Below are 16,191 nucleotides of genomic sequence, written 5' to 3'. Positions count from 1 at the left end.
TTTATTGAAGTTGAAGATGATAAAGGGCCTTGGGTTTAACAAACATTCGAAACAGTGTCTGTCGAGAAGATTCCTGAAGGAGAATGCATTCCAGGTCCGAAGCTACCATCCGTGTCCGTCATGGTAGCAAATGAAATGTTGAAGAATGGTTTTGTGCCGTGAAAAGGCCTGGTTTCATCTCTGCAGGGTATTGCACATCCGGTGTGTCCACGTGAAAGTTTTGGTACATTTGGTTTGGGATTCACACTCACAGGGAAGGACGTGAAAAAGGCTAAAAATTTGAAAAGAAAGGCATGGTCACTTCCTAAGCCTGTTCCACATATCTCCAAGTCTTTTGTCAAGCCAGGGGTCGCAAAATGCCCAATATCAGCGGTCCCAAAACCTGTGGTCGACTTTGATGGAGATCTGATCAAGAGGTTCCAGAGTCTGTTTGATGAGGTTAATATGGTGGAAATCGGGGAAGGTTCCAGTAATGCCGATGTGCAGCTCATTGGGCCAAATGTGAAGCTTAGCAATTGGAAAGCTACTCCTCTCCCCACCCGGAAGGAGTTTTGATAGTTTGCTTTGTTTTCTTTTTTGTTATCTGGGTTATTCCAGGGTTGTAATCCAGATTTTTTATTTTTTGCTTGTTTTGATGTACAAACCCTTCTATCCTTTTATTTTCAATGAAATACAATTTCTCGTTTTCCATTATTCCTGATAGCATTTCATTTTTGTTTTGTTTCTTTTTTCTGTACAGTTCTTTTTATGCTGGTTTCAATGACATGACATGCATGAGTAATTTTCAGCCAAATCTTAAAAGCCAATCTAATTCTGAAATAACAATCCAAGAAGTAGATTGTGACGATGAAACAGAATATGATGAAGAAGCAGCATTTGAAGAAATCAGTAGAGAACTAAAACACTTTGAAGGAAAACCCAAGACTAATTTGAATGAAACTGAAGCAATCAATTTAGGAGATCAAGATAATGTCAGGGAAACCAAGATAAGTGTGCATCTGGAACCACAAATCAAGGAAGAAATAATCAAAGCACTGTTTGAATATAAAGATGTTTTTGCATGGTCGTATGACGACATGCCGGGTTTGAGCACTAATTTGGTAGTTCATAAATTGCCAACTGATCCAGCATTCCCTCCAGTCAAGCAAAAGTTAAGGAAGTTCAAGACTGATATGAATGTGAAGATCAAAGAAGAAATCACAAAGCATCTTGACGCAAAGGTCATTCGGGTCACTCGATATCCCACTTGGTTAGCTAATGTCGTGCCAGTACCAAAGAAGGATGGTAAGACTAGGGTCTGTGTTGATTATCGTGATCTCAATAAGGCAAGTCCAAAAGATAACTTTCCATTGCCGAACATCCATATTCTGATCGACAATTGTGCCAAGCATGAGATTGGGTCTTTTGTGGATTGCTACGCGGGATATCACCAGATCCTGATGGATGAGGAAGATGCAGAAAAGACAGCATTCATCACACCATGGGGGACATACTGCTACCGGGTAATGCCATTTGGTTTGAATAATGCTGGGGCAACTTGCATGAGGGTAATGACTACCATATTTCATGACATGATACACAAGGAAATTGAGGTTTATGTAGATGATGTGATTATAAAGTCAAAGAAGTAGTCCGACCATGTTGGAGACTTGAGAAAGTTTTTCCAAAGGCTCCGCAGGTACAACCTCAAGCTCAATCTAGCAAAATGTGCATTTGGTGTCCCGTCCGGGAAACTGTTGGGATTCATAGTCAGTCGATGCGGTATTGAGTTGGACCCATCAAAGATAAAAGCCATCCAAGAATTACCACCGCCAAAGAATAAAACCGAGGTGATGAGCCTTCTTGGAAGGTTAAACTACATCAGCAGGTTTATTTCTCAACTCACGACAACTTGTGAGCCCATCTTTAAGTTGCTGAAGAAGAATGCTGCGGTTAAGTGGACTGATGAGTGTCAGGAAGCATTTGATAAGATCAAGAGTTACCTGTCAAACCCACCTATGCTGGTCCCGCCAGAACCTGGGAGACCTTTAATTCTCTATTTGACGGTCGTGGATAATTCTTTTGGTTGTGTGTTGGGTCAACACGACATCACGGGCAAGAAAGAGCAAGCCATTTATTATCTCAGCAAGAATTTCACTCCTTATGAGGTTAAGTATACTCTTCTTGAAAGGACATGTTGCGCCCTGACTTGGGTGGCACAAAAGTTGAAGCATTATCTGTCATCCTACACTACTTACCTCATTTCTCACATGGATCCTCTAAAGTATATCTTTCAGATGCCTATGCCCACAGGAAGATTGGCAAAGTGGCAGATTTTACTCACAGAGTTTGACATCATCTATGCGACTCGGACCGCGATGAAAGCCCAAGCCCTGGCCGATCACTTGGCCTAGAATCCGGTGGATGAAGAATACGAGCCACTGAAGACTTATTTTCCTGATGAAGAAGTGATGTATGTTGACAAGGCTGATCATGATGAAAAGCCAGGTTGGAAACTCTTCTTTGATGGAGCTGCTAACATGAAAGGTGTCGGAATAGGGGCTGTACTCATTTCTGAAATAAGGCATCACTACCCCGTAACAGCTCAGCTTCGATTTTATTGCACTAACAACATGGCTGAATACGAGGCATGCATTCTGGGTTTGAGGCTAGCTATAGACATGGGAGTTCAAGAAATATTGGTTTTGGGAGATTCAGATTTATTGGTTCACCAGATTCAGGGAGAATGGGAGACTCGAGATTTGAAGCTCATACCGTATCGACAATGTCTGCATGATCTTTGTCAATGATTCAGGTCGGTATAATTCAGGCATATTCCCAGGATTCATAATGAGATTGCCGATGCCTTGGCTACTCTGGCGTCAATGTTACACCATCCGGATAAGATTTATGTCGACCCTCTGCATATCCAAATCCGTGATCAGCATGCCTATTACAATGGGGTTGAGGAGGAACCTGATGGTGAGCCTTAGTTCCATGATGTCAGGGAATACATCAAATCGGGGGTATATCCGGTACATGCCACAGGTGATCAAAAGAGAACCATTCGACGTCTGGCTAGTGGATTTTTCTTAAGTGGGGGGAATATTGTACAAGAGAACTCCAGATCTAGGATTACTAAGCTGCATAGATGCTAAACAAGCTTCGACTATCATGGCCGAAGTGCATTCCGGAGTTTGCGGGCCGCATATGAGTGGGTATGTCTTGGCAAAGAAGATTCTCCGAGCAGGGTATTATTGGCTCACCATGGAGTGAGATTGCATCAACTTCATTTGCAAATGTCATCAATGCCAAGTGCAAGGTGATTTGATTCATTCCCCGCCATCTGAGTTGCACACAGTGTCTGCACCTTGGCCCTTCATTGTTTAGGGCATGGATGTCATTGGACCAATTGAGCCGGCAGCGTCAAACGGGCATAGGTTTATTCTGGTGTCCATTGATTACTTTACCAAGTGGGTCAAAGCTGTAACTTTCAAGTCCGTGACTAAGAAGGCGGTGGTAGATTTTGTTCATTCAAACATCATTTGCCGGTTTGGAATTCCCAAGTTAATCATCACAGATAATGCTGCTAACCTCAACAGTCATTTGATGAAAGAGGTATGCCAACAGTTCAAGATTATGCATCGAAACTCCACTCCGTATCTTCCTAAGGCAAACGGAGCTGTTGAGGCTGCTAACAAGAACATAAAGAAGATACTTCGTAAGATGGTGCAAGGTTCCAGGCAATGGCATGAAAATTTACCTTTTGCTTTACTGGGTTATCGCACTACTGTTCGCACTTCAATAGGTGTAACTCCCTATTTGCTGGTATATAGAATTGAGGTAGTTATACCTGCAGAAGTTGAGATTCCATCCCCGCGGATCGTTGTTGAAGTTGAAATTGATGATGATGAGTGGGTCAAGACCCGGCTAGAGCAATTGAGTTTGATTGATGAAAAAATATTGGCAGTAGTATGTCACAGTCAATTGTATCAGAAAAGAATGGCAAGAGCATACAACAAGAAGGTGGGTCCCCGAAAATTTGAAGTGGGTCAGCTGGTGTTGAAACACATCCTTCCACATCAGGTTGAAGCTAAAGGCAAGTTCGCCCCAAACAGGCAGGGCCGTTCATTGTGACAAATGTGTTGCCCAATGGTGCTTTTGTATTTAACAGACATAGAAGGTAAATGTGTGGATATGGCTATCAATTCTGATGCAGTCAAGAGATATTATGTATGATTTCTTTGCTTATCTTCAATCGTATTTTGTACTAGGCATGTTCAAAGTTGGAATGACGAAGGCATTTTATTCTGCTATCCCAAATACTTTTATCATTTGTTACCCCTTTTTGAGCCTTATTTATGTCCTTTCATACCCCTTTTTTGGAATCAAAAATAGAGCTGGAAATAGAAAAGAAAAAGAAAAAAAAAGAGAAAAGCAAAAGAAAGAAAAGAGAAAAAGAAAGGAGAAAAATAAAAAGAAAAGCAAAGTAACAAAAACAAAACAACATTTACTAGTTTGAACTATGTTCGACCTGATTCCTTTTAAGGATACGTAGGCAGCCTTACACGGTTCGGTCCCATCAAAATAAAAATCCAAAATTTCCCAGATTCGAAGAAATTGGGGCAGAAGTTTTAGTTTTGTAAAAAGATCCGATTCCAAAAGTTGTAATTTTGAACCCCTTCATGTTAAATTATTTTGAGCCTGCATGCCACCCTTTCTTTCTAACCCTGTCCAAAACCTACACTACAGTCCAAAGAAAGACCTTCTGATCAACTTTGAGGATGCCAAGTCAAGTGAGATGGAGGAATTATTTACATCATGGGTAACACCTTTGTTCATGGGCACAAGGAAAAATGAATAAATGAGAGAGTCTTATTGGTGAAAACCTTTATGGGCACTGTAAGGTGACAGTGAGTTGAGAGAGGAGCAAATGAGAGAGGCTTGCTGGTGAAAACCCCTCGGGGCATTACAAGCCGAATGGGGTTCATGACTTTACAGAGAAAATGAATATGGAAACCTCGGTTTTGAAGTATGAAGACATGACATGAACTGAAATTTGATTAGTTGGATGGATTAGGCTGATTAATCCGAAATGCATGTCATGATCATTGGAGACAGCTGCTTCATTCAGATAAGTCTCTTTTCCATTTTTCTTCAAATAGTCATTTTTTTCCTTTTTATTCCTAATTATCGAAGTCACTTCGCTTCGTTTCTTTTGGGTCTATTTTTCTAAGTCTCTGTCAAATTAGTATTTTTTAAGCAAGCAAGAAAGGACTTCAAAGCTCATTACCCGCTTTTTATTTGCACCAAGCAAAATTCAGCCAGGCACATCACAAGTGACATGATTTAGAATGAGCAATGCGGTGATAACTGAAGTTCAGGTGATCATGTGATTCATGAATTTGTAGGAAATGCAAAGGTTCAACAGTTGTCAGAATAAAAGTGCCATACGACGAGTTGAGCGTAAGGGATTCAAGTCATTCAGAGGTTTTGTGGTCAAGGTCCGATCAAAAGGTCGAACTAATTCTTTGTAGCCCGAAGCAGCTAATCAGAATGAAGCGGGATAATGGCAGAAGCAGACACCTTCAGCAAGGATGCCACAAACTAACCGCCACAGTTTCAAACTTACAAAATTTTCTTTGTTTCAAGCAGGGGCAAGAAATCTTGTTTGCTTTGCCAGGAATCCTCCATGAGAAAGCATGTTCCAGATAAGTTCAGTTTTAAGTTTTCAGGACCCTCCTGGATAATGGGATTTGATATCAAGTTTTCAGGACCCTCCTGGATAATAGGATTTAATTTTAAGTTTTCAGGACCCTCCTAGATAATGGGATCTAGTTTTAAAGTTTCAGGACCCTCCTGGATAATAGGATGCAACTAACAATCAATGAATGTTCCTGGTACAATTTGGGGCAGAAAATTTTCTCTGTTTTGTCTGTGTTGTCGTGATAGCAGGTGCCCACCTGGAGAACGAGGGAATTTATTTCAGTTTTAAATCAGCACAGGCACCCACCTGGAGAATGAGGGAATTTATTTCCAGTTTTAAGGCATCAGACGCCCACCAGGAGAACGAGGGAATTTATTTCAAGTTCTAAGTTAGCAGGCGCCCACCTGGAGAATGAGGGAATTTATTTCAAGTTTTAAGTCAGCAGGAGCCCACCTGGAGAATGAGGGAATTTATTACAAATTTTAATTCATCAAGCGCCCACCTGGAGAATGAGGGAATTTATTTCAAGTTTTAAGTCATCAGGCGCCCACTTGGAGAACGAGGGTATTTATTTCAAGTTTTAAATCATCACACGCCCACCTGGAGAACGAGGGAATTTATTTCAAGTTATAAGTCATCAGGCTCCCACCTGGAGAACGGGGGAATTTATTTCAAGTTTTAAGTCATCAGACGCCCACCTGGAGAACGAGGGAATTTATTTCATGTTTTAAGTCATCAGTCGCCCACCTGGAGAACGAGGGAATTTATTTCAAGTTTTAAGTCATCAGGCACCCACCTGGAGAATGAGGGAATTCATTTCAAGTTTTAAGTCATCAGGCGCCCACCTGGAGAACGAGAAAATTTATTTCAAGTTTTAAGTCATCAGGCGCCCATCTGGAGAACGAGGGAATCTATTTCAAATTTTAAGTCATCAGGCAGCCACCTGGAGAACGAGGGAATTTATTTCAAGTTTTAAGTCATCAGGCGCCCACCTGGAGAACGAAGGAATTCATTTCAAGTTTTAAGTCATCAGGCGCCCACCTGGAGAACGAGGGAATTTATTTCAAGTTTTAAGTCATCAGGCGCCCACTTGGAGAACGAGGGAATTCATTTCAAGTTTAAGTCAGTCACAGGCGCCCACTTGGAGAATGAGGGAATTCATTTTAAGTTTCAAGTCAATAGCATGCGCCCACCTGAAGAACGAGGGAAGTCATTTCAGAATTCACTTAGAGTTCGAGTTAGAAGCATCAGGAGCCTGCCTGAAGAACAGGGTCAATTTTCAGTTTACAAGTTCAAGTTAGAGAGGCATCAGGAGCCCGCATGAAGAACAAGGTCAACTTTCAGTTTTCAAGTTCAAGTCAGAGACATCAGGATCCCGCTTGAAGAATAGGGGCAATCTCCAGTTTTTTAATTCAAATCAGAAGTAGCGCGAGCCGCCTGAAGAACAAGGTTTGCAAGCTCAAGTCTACCGCAAGTTCAAGTTTATTTCAAGTGCAAGTAGCAAGGTGCCCGCATGAAAAATAGGGTCAACTTTCAGTTTTCTTCAAATTCAAGTCAGCAGGATGCCCACCAGAAGAATGGAGTGAATTTTCAGTTTCATATTGAAGGATCAAGTGGAGATTCAAGGAAGATTCAAGATAGGATCTTGTATTTTTCTTTTATTTTTGTTATAATTTTTGCTTTCAATTCATGATGTAATGGAAGGGACCGTGGACCGGAACCTCACTCGACTCTCTCATCCTCTCCACACACTCCATCACTTCATTCACTTCTGAACTACACGTGGCCTGATTTCTTTATAGCCAAGGATATGTAGGCAGCTCGGATACCAGGGCTCGGTCATAATCATTTTGAATAAGTGTCGGGTCAGAAATCAATTACGTCGCTTACTTGATTCTTTTCTCAAAAACACTATGTATTTTCAAGCAAAGAGGGGCAGCAGTAAGCACGTAATTTTTGACCCGCGCAACTTTTAAAAGTAGTATTTCAAAAATATTTGTTTATTTTTATTTTTAATAGGATTTCAGTCAATTTTTAGTTTTAATTTTAAAACATAAGTTTGAAAACACAAAAATAGTTCTATAATGTTTTTTAGCTTATTAGTATTTTATAATATTTATAACATTAAATAAAAAATACCAAAAATATTTTTATTTTAATATATAGTTCACTTTAATAATGTATTCTTATTAACTAAGATTAATTAGTATATTTTGATAGTATTTTTATTTTTATTCAATGAGAAAGAATTTAATTTGGGCAAATTGGGAGCTCATTTTCGAATTTTAGTGGCCCAATAAGATAAAGACATATTCTTCACAATATCTTTTAGCTCAAATCCTTTTCTCACCCATCAAAACCCTCCCTTAATCATAGCCATTGATCTACTTTCATCCAAAGGCCAATACTCACTCCCCACTACCATATAAAAACCAAATTAACACCAAAAAATCCTAAGCTAATTCCCCCACTTCAGCCACAAGAGACACACACAAAAAACAGAGAAAATAGAGACGAGTACATCCTTCAGGAGATCTCCAAAAAAGGGAAACCAGCCGCACACCTTAGTCATTTTTCCACAGCACCCCACCCCTAAACTTTTTCCCTTTCCGTTTCTTTGGAGTTTTGAGAAAGAAAACAAAAAATGAATAGTTTTCTTTGCTGGTAAATCTCCCGATTTCAAAAATAGAAAGAAAACATTCACCCCTTAGTTTAGTTCACAGTTGATCTAGTCATATCTAAGAAGAAAAATAAAAAAGGGAGTGTAGCATGAGGTGGTTGTATTTGGTTTATGCTTAAGGAGTCCGACGTATTTCCGTCGCCGTTCGCGGTTCACGGCTCCAGCTCCCGTTGTCGTTTCTATTGTATGGTCCAGATCTGCTTCGCCAGAGTTCATTGTAATCAAACTCATATATTGAAGAAAGCTTCTTAAAGGTCCCTCTCTTCTCTGTTCTTATTTACATGCTTGCTTATATGTTGAATGATCTGAGAGCAAGATAAGTGCCCTTGTGTGATTAGTTGTTAAATTAAGATAGTCTTAAAAGCTCTTAAACCAAAAGTATTAGAATTTCTATTCTTATATGCATATATTATTTTACAGTTCTTCTGATAGTTTATAGTAGTATATTTTGAAAATTTAATTTCTTTTGTTGGCATTCTTCCTTTTCAATAATATATTAGTAGGTTATTTCCAACAGAATTTAAGGTTTTCTTTGGTCGTCACATTTAGGAAAAATATTTAATCTCATAGATTCTGCTTTTAATTCGTAACTCGCAGTACTATTTTCTTTAGTTTTTGGGATCTTTAGTTTACTTAATGAGATGGTTTGAAATTTGTTAGTTTTGGCATGCTTAGGCCGTTAATACTCATAAACCTACGTAGCTGCTTTAGGCGCGATTAATAATAAATAATTGTGATTATGGGTACGGTTCCCGTGGCATAGTTATGATACGTAACCCCAATTTGAGTGTGCGTTTCACGTGACTCGACCACAACTTCAAACAATAATAAAAATAAGCATGTCGTAAATCGCGGGTGCATTTCATGTGGCGCGGTTTGCGACGTGTGCCAAAACGACAAGTGTACGACATCGTGACTTGTTCCAGAAATAATTCCATAAATAATTAAATGTTGTTAGAAGATAAACAATGCCCCGTAAGTTTCAAATATGTATTAAATCAGATAATTAGGCCAAGTATTAATAGTTAAGCTACCGTGCTAAAACCACGGAACTCGGGAGTGCCTCACACCTTCTCCCGGGTTAACAGAATTCCTTACCCGGTCTTTTGTGTTCGCGGACCATAAATAGAGTTAAATTTTTTCGATTTGGGATTTAAAATAAACCGGTGACTTGGGACACCATAAATTATTCCAAGTGGCGACTCTAATAAATAAATAATCACATTTCGATTAGTGTCACTTAAATTGGAAAAACTCTCTATCCCACTGCGGAAAAAAGGAGGTGTGACACAAAGGGAGCAATTAATTTATTCTTTGATATTCATCATATTAATCTCTCCAATAATGCTAGGGTCAAACTGGTTAATTCTTTCTTATCTAAAATTATAAGTATTATCTATCTACTTGAATTCAGTCAGTGAGAAATAAATATAAAATAAAGAGTGAAATTCCATAAAATACAATTATTTTGAACAGTTGGAGTATATTGAGTTACAAAGTTGTTTAACAAAATGGATATTAAAATATAATGTCAAGTTAAAATTTAACTTAATTTAAAATATGGTGGTTTATTTTAATTTGAATTTATGAGAGAAACTAAAAAGAAAGTTTTATTAGGATGGAGAATTGTTTTAGGGTAATAATTAAGTTAGGCTTGGGGTTGTTGGGATGTCAATATCGTACGTAGTAGAAAGTGAAGTAACGAATGACAATTTTGAATTGTTGGGGACCTTCCGGTGTAAATCATTACTGGTAACTTAGAACTTTACGTGGAAACAAGTTAGTTTTGAGCATTAAATTCTAGTCCTGTGTTTACCGGTAATGGCACAATTCTATAGTACACATTTTGACTTTATGGCCTCTCTGAATATATTGAGCCAATTCTTGCTTAATTTATGTAAAATTTGGATAAATAAACCAATGATACCAAGTAATTGAAATCCGGACAATTCTGATATTCTCTCCTCTCACCTGGCAACTACGAGAGCTTTAGAATTTAAATTTACTACCGATAAGAGCAAAACCACAACACAGAAAACCATTCATGTTAAATGGACGCGACCTACTGCTGGCTATTACAAATTTAACACTGATAGAGCATTCTAATGTTTGGCTAAAAAATGCTTAGCTTACGTCGTGTTTTGAGGTTAATATGTGAGACGTTTGAGCTTAACTACGTTGTCTTATGTGTAGGATCATTGAAGCATAAAGACGAGTGAAGGTTGTACAAAATGGTGACGAAAATACAAGAAAAGAACACGAAAACGTGAAAAAATCAAGCCAGGCGACGTCTGGCTTAAGGCCACCGTTAGCTCGCGCCAGTCCTGGCCTCGCGAGGCTCCAGGTGCGCCCCAGATCTGGCACCGCGAGGTCAGGTGTTCAGTACCCCCAATCCGTGAATTAAAATATTTTCTACTCAGTTTTGGACTTTAAGACTCCGACCCTAGCCTATAAATACTTTTTAAACGTGATTAGTGAGAAGTGGGATGGTTTTTGGAGGAAAAAGCACAGTGTTGAACAACTTTGAAGAGAAAAATCATAGAGTTATTCATCTCTTCACCATTTCTTTGTAATTTATTTATGCAATATATTTGGATAATTGTTACTACGAACATGAGTGGCTAAGTACTCTAGTTTCTAGGGTTGTGGTTGGCATGAATATTGACGTTTATTAATTACATCTTCGTTAATTCGAATTATCGTCTCGTGGTTGTTTCTTTAATTCTAGTTTTAACTTGTAAATTGTTGTAGCTACCGCACCCCACTAACTATGCTATGCTTGGAAAAAAAGACATGTTTAAATTAGAGTAGAATTAAAGAAAGTTTGTTTCTGAACTCGTGGCTCGTGGAAAGATTTTGCGATTAGGATAGGAATATACCTAACGATCTTGCTTAGTTGAATGCCATATTTTCTTTGTTCATGATATATTCAATAACATAGAAATATAAGATTAATATATTGTGGGTAAATAGATAGTATTGTGGAAATATGTTATTTACATAAATGATCCGGTCAACTAGCGAGCATAGATAATTCAGATTAACAGGTGTAATTATGAACTCAATAGGATTGATAAATCGACTACAACCCTGGAATCTTCATCTTCTCACAGTAAAATCCAATAACAAACTTTTGTGTTCTTGTTAATTTTTTTGATACTTGTTTAATTTTCGCAACAGTAGATTAATAGAAAAATAATATTCTTGATTACCTTGGATAGTTAATTGATTTGGATTGTAAGCATGTAATTTTTGACCCGCACATCAGAATTATCTTTAATAGTCTTAGTATTTTTAGAATATTTATTGAAGTTTATTTCTATAGGATTTCACTTTATTATTAATTTTAATTCTAGTTTTAAAGAACAAAAATTGAAAAATACAAAAAATAATTTCATATAGTTTGCCTTAATTAATTGGAATTAATTTTACATTTAATAGTATATATTAAAATTATTAAGTTTCTTAATTTATGGACCTTTAGAATTAAAGAGTCCAAAATTTGAGCCCAAATTTGGATGGCCCATTCCTCTTAGCCCAAAACCCACATAACCTAAAAAATTCAAAAAAAAAAAAAACCCTAAAATAAAAGAGGCTCCTCTCTCATTCTCACAGGAGGAGGGCACGAAAGAAAACAGAGAGAGCTAAGAAAGATGGCAGCAACTGTTACGCATAGATGGTAGTGACGCAGCTCTCGTAACAGCATCCCGGTCAACGCCATCCTTAGCTCTTCCACCTGTAGCTCATCACTGAAACGATACACGAAAATAGCCATTGCCGAGGTCGGTTGCGGTGGTATTCTGTTCCGATCGAGTCGAGTTCGCGGTTTGGAGGTTTTTCCGGTCGCGGGCCAGATCGTTTTTCTTTTCAAGTTCCGTTATCAATTTTTGGATTTTGATTCCATCTCACAACTGCTCTGTGAGAGATTTGATTTGGATATTCTTCTTAAATACAAAGGTCTGATTCTTTCCTATCTTTTGGGTATTAAATTCTTGAATTCTCTTATTTTAATTAGTTCCATGTTTACGGTAGTTAGGCATGAGTTTTTGTTTTATCCCATTACTGTTCAATTCATGGATACTAAGATTTTTATTTGGATAATAAGTTTGTGCTTGTATGACTGAAGTAACTGATTCATGAGTTCAATTTTAATTTGATAATTTGGTTCTTCAGTTGGTTGGTTTCCATTTTAAGCAGTAAAATCGTTTGGGATTAAACTTTTGAATTCTTTGAAGTAATGACGTGATACGGGTATAGTTTAGTCTTGAAAACTAACATGTTATATTTTTTATTGATAAAACTGGAATCTTGCTCATAAGGGGGTAATAGATTTATTAGCTTTTGTTGATGAACCAATATGAATTTTATTTGAATCTGATTAAGATAAGCATAAGAATAATGATACGTATACTGCTTTCGTTATATTGTCTTTATTTTTGTTTAATTTTTCAACCTCTCACAATAATTTTCATAATTCATGACCTCACAAGCAATCTCAAAATGGTTTAAGAAAATAACTCACGAACACGCGCTAGTTGCTTTAGGCGCGATAAATAAATCATCGTGACTATGGGTACGGTTCCCGTAGCATGGTCACGATACGTAAAGTCCATTCGGGTGTGCATTTCATGTGACCCGACCATAACTCCAAACAATAATAAAATAAGCATGTCGTAACTCGCGAGTGCATTTCATGTGGCGCGATTTGTGATGAGCACCAAAACAACAAGTGTACGACATCGTGACTTGTTCCAGAAATAATTCCATACATAATTAAAAGCGGTTGAAAAGTAAAAATACACAATAGGTTTTAAATATATAACAAATCAGATAATTAGGTAAATTAAAAATAGTTAAGAGACCGTGCTAAAACCACGGAACTCGGGAGTGCCTCACACCTTCTCCCGGGTTAATAAAATTCCTTACCCGGTCTTCTGTATTCGCGGACCATAAATAAGAGTCAAATTTCCTCGATTTGGGATTTAAAATAAACCGGTGACTTGGGACACCATAAATTATTCCAAGTGGTGATTCAGAATAAATAAATAGTCTCATTTCGAACAATGTCACTTTAATTGAAAAAACTCCCTTATCCCATATTCCCCTCGGGAAAAAGGAGGTGTGACAGCTCTGGCGACTCTGCTGGGGATAAGAACCCAGAATCTCTGGTTCAGGGTTCAGAATTCGAGCTTAGAATAGCTGTTATGATTGGCTTTCATGATTGTCTGATTTTTACGTGTTTGAGCCTAATGTGCTAAATACCGCTTTTTTTTACCGCTTTGATATTGTGTGAATTGTATATAAACTGCTACGAAATGCTTCTTCTCTCCGAGTCTTCTAAATCTTCTAGGAAGCGTGCGTTCGCGGGGCTTCTTTTCTGTTAGAGTCATATCCTAATTTTAGAATGAGGTTCGGACAAGTTGCAAAGCCGGTAAAGCTTCTGTATTCCCAGTACGCTGCCTCCCTCGGCTCGAGTTGTCTGCTCGGGTAAGCCAGGTCTAGAAAAATACACTCAAGATTTAAACTTAGAATAACATAGCCTCACCCGGATCCCTAGTAGGAACGTTTGTTTGCATCACGTGCATTTGACTTTGGGACTCAACACATGGGTTGGGTCCGTCCAGGACAGGTGTACCCAAATTAAAAGACCATCCTGATGCATTACGTGCTACTTATGTATTCATTTGCTTCGGGTTGTATGTTGACCGACTTCTAGAATAGGGAAAGAAAATCAAGAAAAAAAAACAAGAGTGAGGTAGGTATTTGAAACATTTCGAAACTCTGTCGAAATTTTGAAAAACATAGGAGAGAAAATAAGCTAATGTTTTCAAAATTCATGTTTCCCATGTTCCGTCAAAACTGGTAGAACTATGCGGGTCTGATTCTCACCGGATGTGAGATACGTAGTCAAACCTCATCGGTTCCGGCCCACAATTTTCAAAAAATCTAAAAATATTTTCTTTTACCTCATCTTTAGAAAGTCTTTCTTTTAGACCCCATTTTTTTTAAAAATCCAAAAATATTTTTCTTTATTCCTTCTTTAGGAATTATTTTTTTAGAAAATCCCAAACAAAAAAAAAATAAAAAAAATTTTAAACCAAAAAATATTTTATTTGTAGGAGTCTTTCATTAGTAAAAGAAAAAAATGAAATCAAAATCCAAAAAAATATTTTCTACCTTTTTTTTAGAAGTCTTTTTCCCAAAATTCAAAAAACAAAAAATTCAAAAATACAAAAAAAAATATTTTCTTTCTTGTCCTTTTTTTTTCAAAAATTTCAAAAAAAAATCAAAAAACCAAAAATCCAAAAATATTTTCTTTCTTCTTTAAAAGCATTTCTTTCGAAAATTTAACAAAAACAAATTGCAAAAAAGTACATATTCTTTTTCTTTCATAATCCTCCCGAACTACGCATGATCTGATTCATGTTCCCACATGATACGTAGGTAACCCACATCAGGTTCGATCGACCAAAAAAATAAAAAATAAAATGAAATAAAAATGAAAAAAATAAAAAAATAAAAAAATAAAAAAATGATAATGATAATAAGGACCGACTGAGTCCATTCTAACGTGTCTCTTGTTTTGAATCATAGAAGAAAGTTTGAGGTGGTCGGTTTATGGTAAGCTATCAACACAAGATCCAAAGGAAAAATTTCATTGACAACTGACATTGAAGCTATTACGAGTGGTCAAGAGACTCAGGGTCAGAGGGTTCAACAAGAGTCTACTATGGTTGAGGAAAATAGAATACTGAAACAGCAAATGACTGAAATGTGTTGAGCATCGGCCAATGGTCAAGGACCGCCTTTTTCTAATCATGTTTTCCCAAAATTCACGCCCATCTCGACTACTACCACTCATGTCTCATTGTCTGATCGATCCTATCCATTTGGGTTCAGTATTTATCCCAACTGTACGACTATAGCTGGAACTTCTGTTGCATGCTCCCAAAGTGTGCCATTGACAATCAATCAGACAATCACTGCTGTTATGCCCGTTTTCACTATTCCACAGCCAACAGTGGTACAAAAGAAAAGTCATGAGTCACAATTTGCTACCCATCAAGAACAATACCATTCTCCTGAGTACTACTCATACCTATTTGATCTTCCTTCAAAGACTGAGAAGCCTGCCCAAAAGATGGCACAAGAAGAAATGACCCAAAGAGTGATAAGCTTAGAACAAAAGTTGAAAAACATGAAAGGGTCGGCAGGTCAGAAGAGTATTGCCTTCAAGAATCTATGTATGTTCCCCGGTGTTCGTTTGCCACTTGGTTTCAAGACTCCCAAATTTGAAAAGTATGATGGACATGGAGACCCCATAGCCCACCTGAAAATGTATTGCAATCAGCTAAGAGGTGTGGAGGGAAAAGAAGAACTAGTAATGGCTTATTTCGGGGAAATCCTGATAGGAGTAGCCTCTGAATGGTTTATGGATCAAGAAACCTCTCACAGGCATGTCTGGGATGACATGGCCCAGGCCTTTGTCAAACAGTTCAAATACAACATCGATATCGCCCCAGACCACAATTTCCTTTCAAACCTGAAGAAGAAATCAACTGAAAGTTTCAGGCAATATGCCATTAAATGGAGAGAGCAAGTGGCTAGAGTTAAGATACTCATGGATGACCACGAGCTAATCACTGTCTTCCTTCAGGCTCAAGAGCCAGATTATTTTAAAAACATGATGTCTGTGAGCACCTAATTTTTTATCGTGCTTGAATATTTCCCGCTCACATATTCCCAGGCGTGTCCCCACTCAACTTTCCTTTGTCCCCCATGCTTGTCCCCCATACTTGTCCCCCATGCTTTGTTCCCCATGCTT

The 16,191-nt window shown here is 37.9% G+C and overlaps 1 long non-coding RNA gene across 1 annotated transcript; it reads left to right on the top strand.

Annotated features, from left to right (window-relative positions):
* The first annotated feature begins 8,141 nt into the window (after positions 1-8,141).
* LOC117281083 (uncharacterized) lies at positions 8,142-11,062 on the top strand. The gene is made up of 2 exons (XR_004511694.2): positions 8,142-8,620; positions 10,560-11,062. It is a non-coding gene; the product is annotated as an uncharacterized lncRNA (long non-coding RNA).
* The last annotated feature ends 5,129 nt before the right edge of the window (positions 11,063-16,191 follow it).

Source organism: Nicotiana tomentosiformis, chromosome 7, assembly GCF_000390325.3.
Source record: "Nicotiana tomentosiformis chromosome 7, ASM39032v3, whole genome shotgun sequence".
In the NCBI taxonomy this organism is placed as follows: domain Eukaryota; kingdom Viridiplantae; phylum Streptophyta; class Magnoliopsida; order Solanales; family Solanaceae; genus Nicotiana; species Nicotiana tomentosiformis.
Note: the sequence above shows the minus strand (reverse complement) of the source record. Positions and strands in the feature narration are given on the sequence as shown.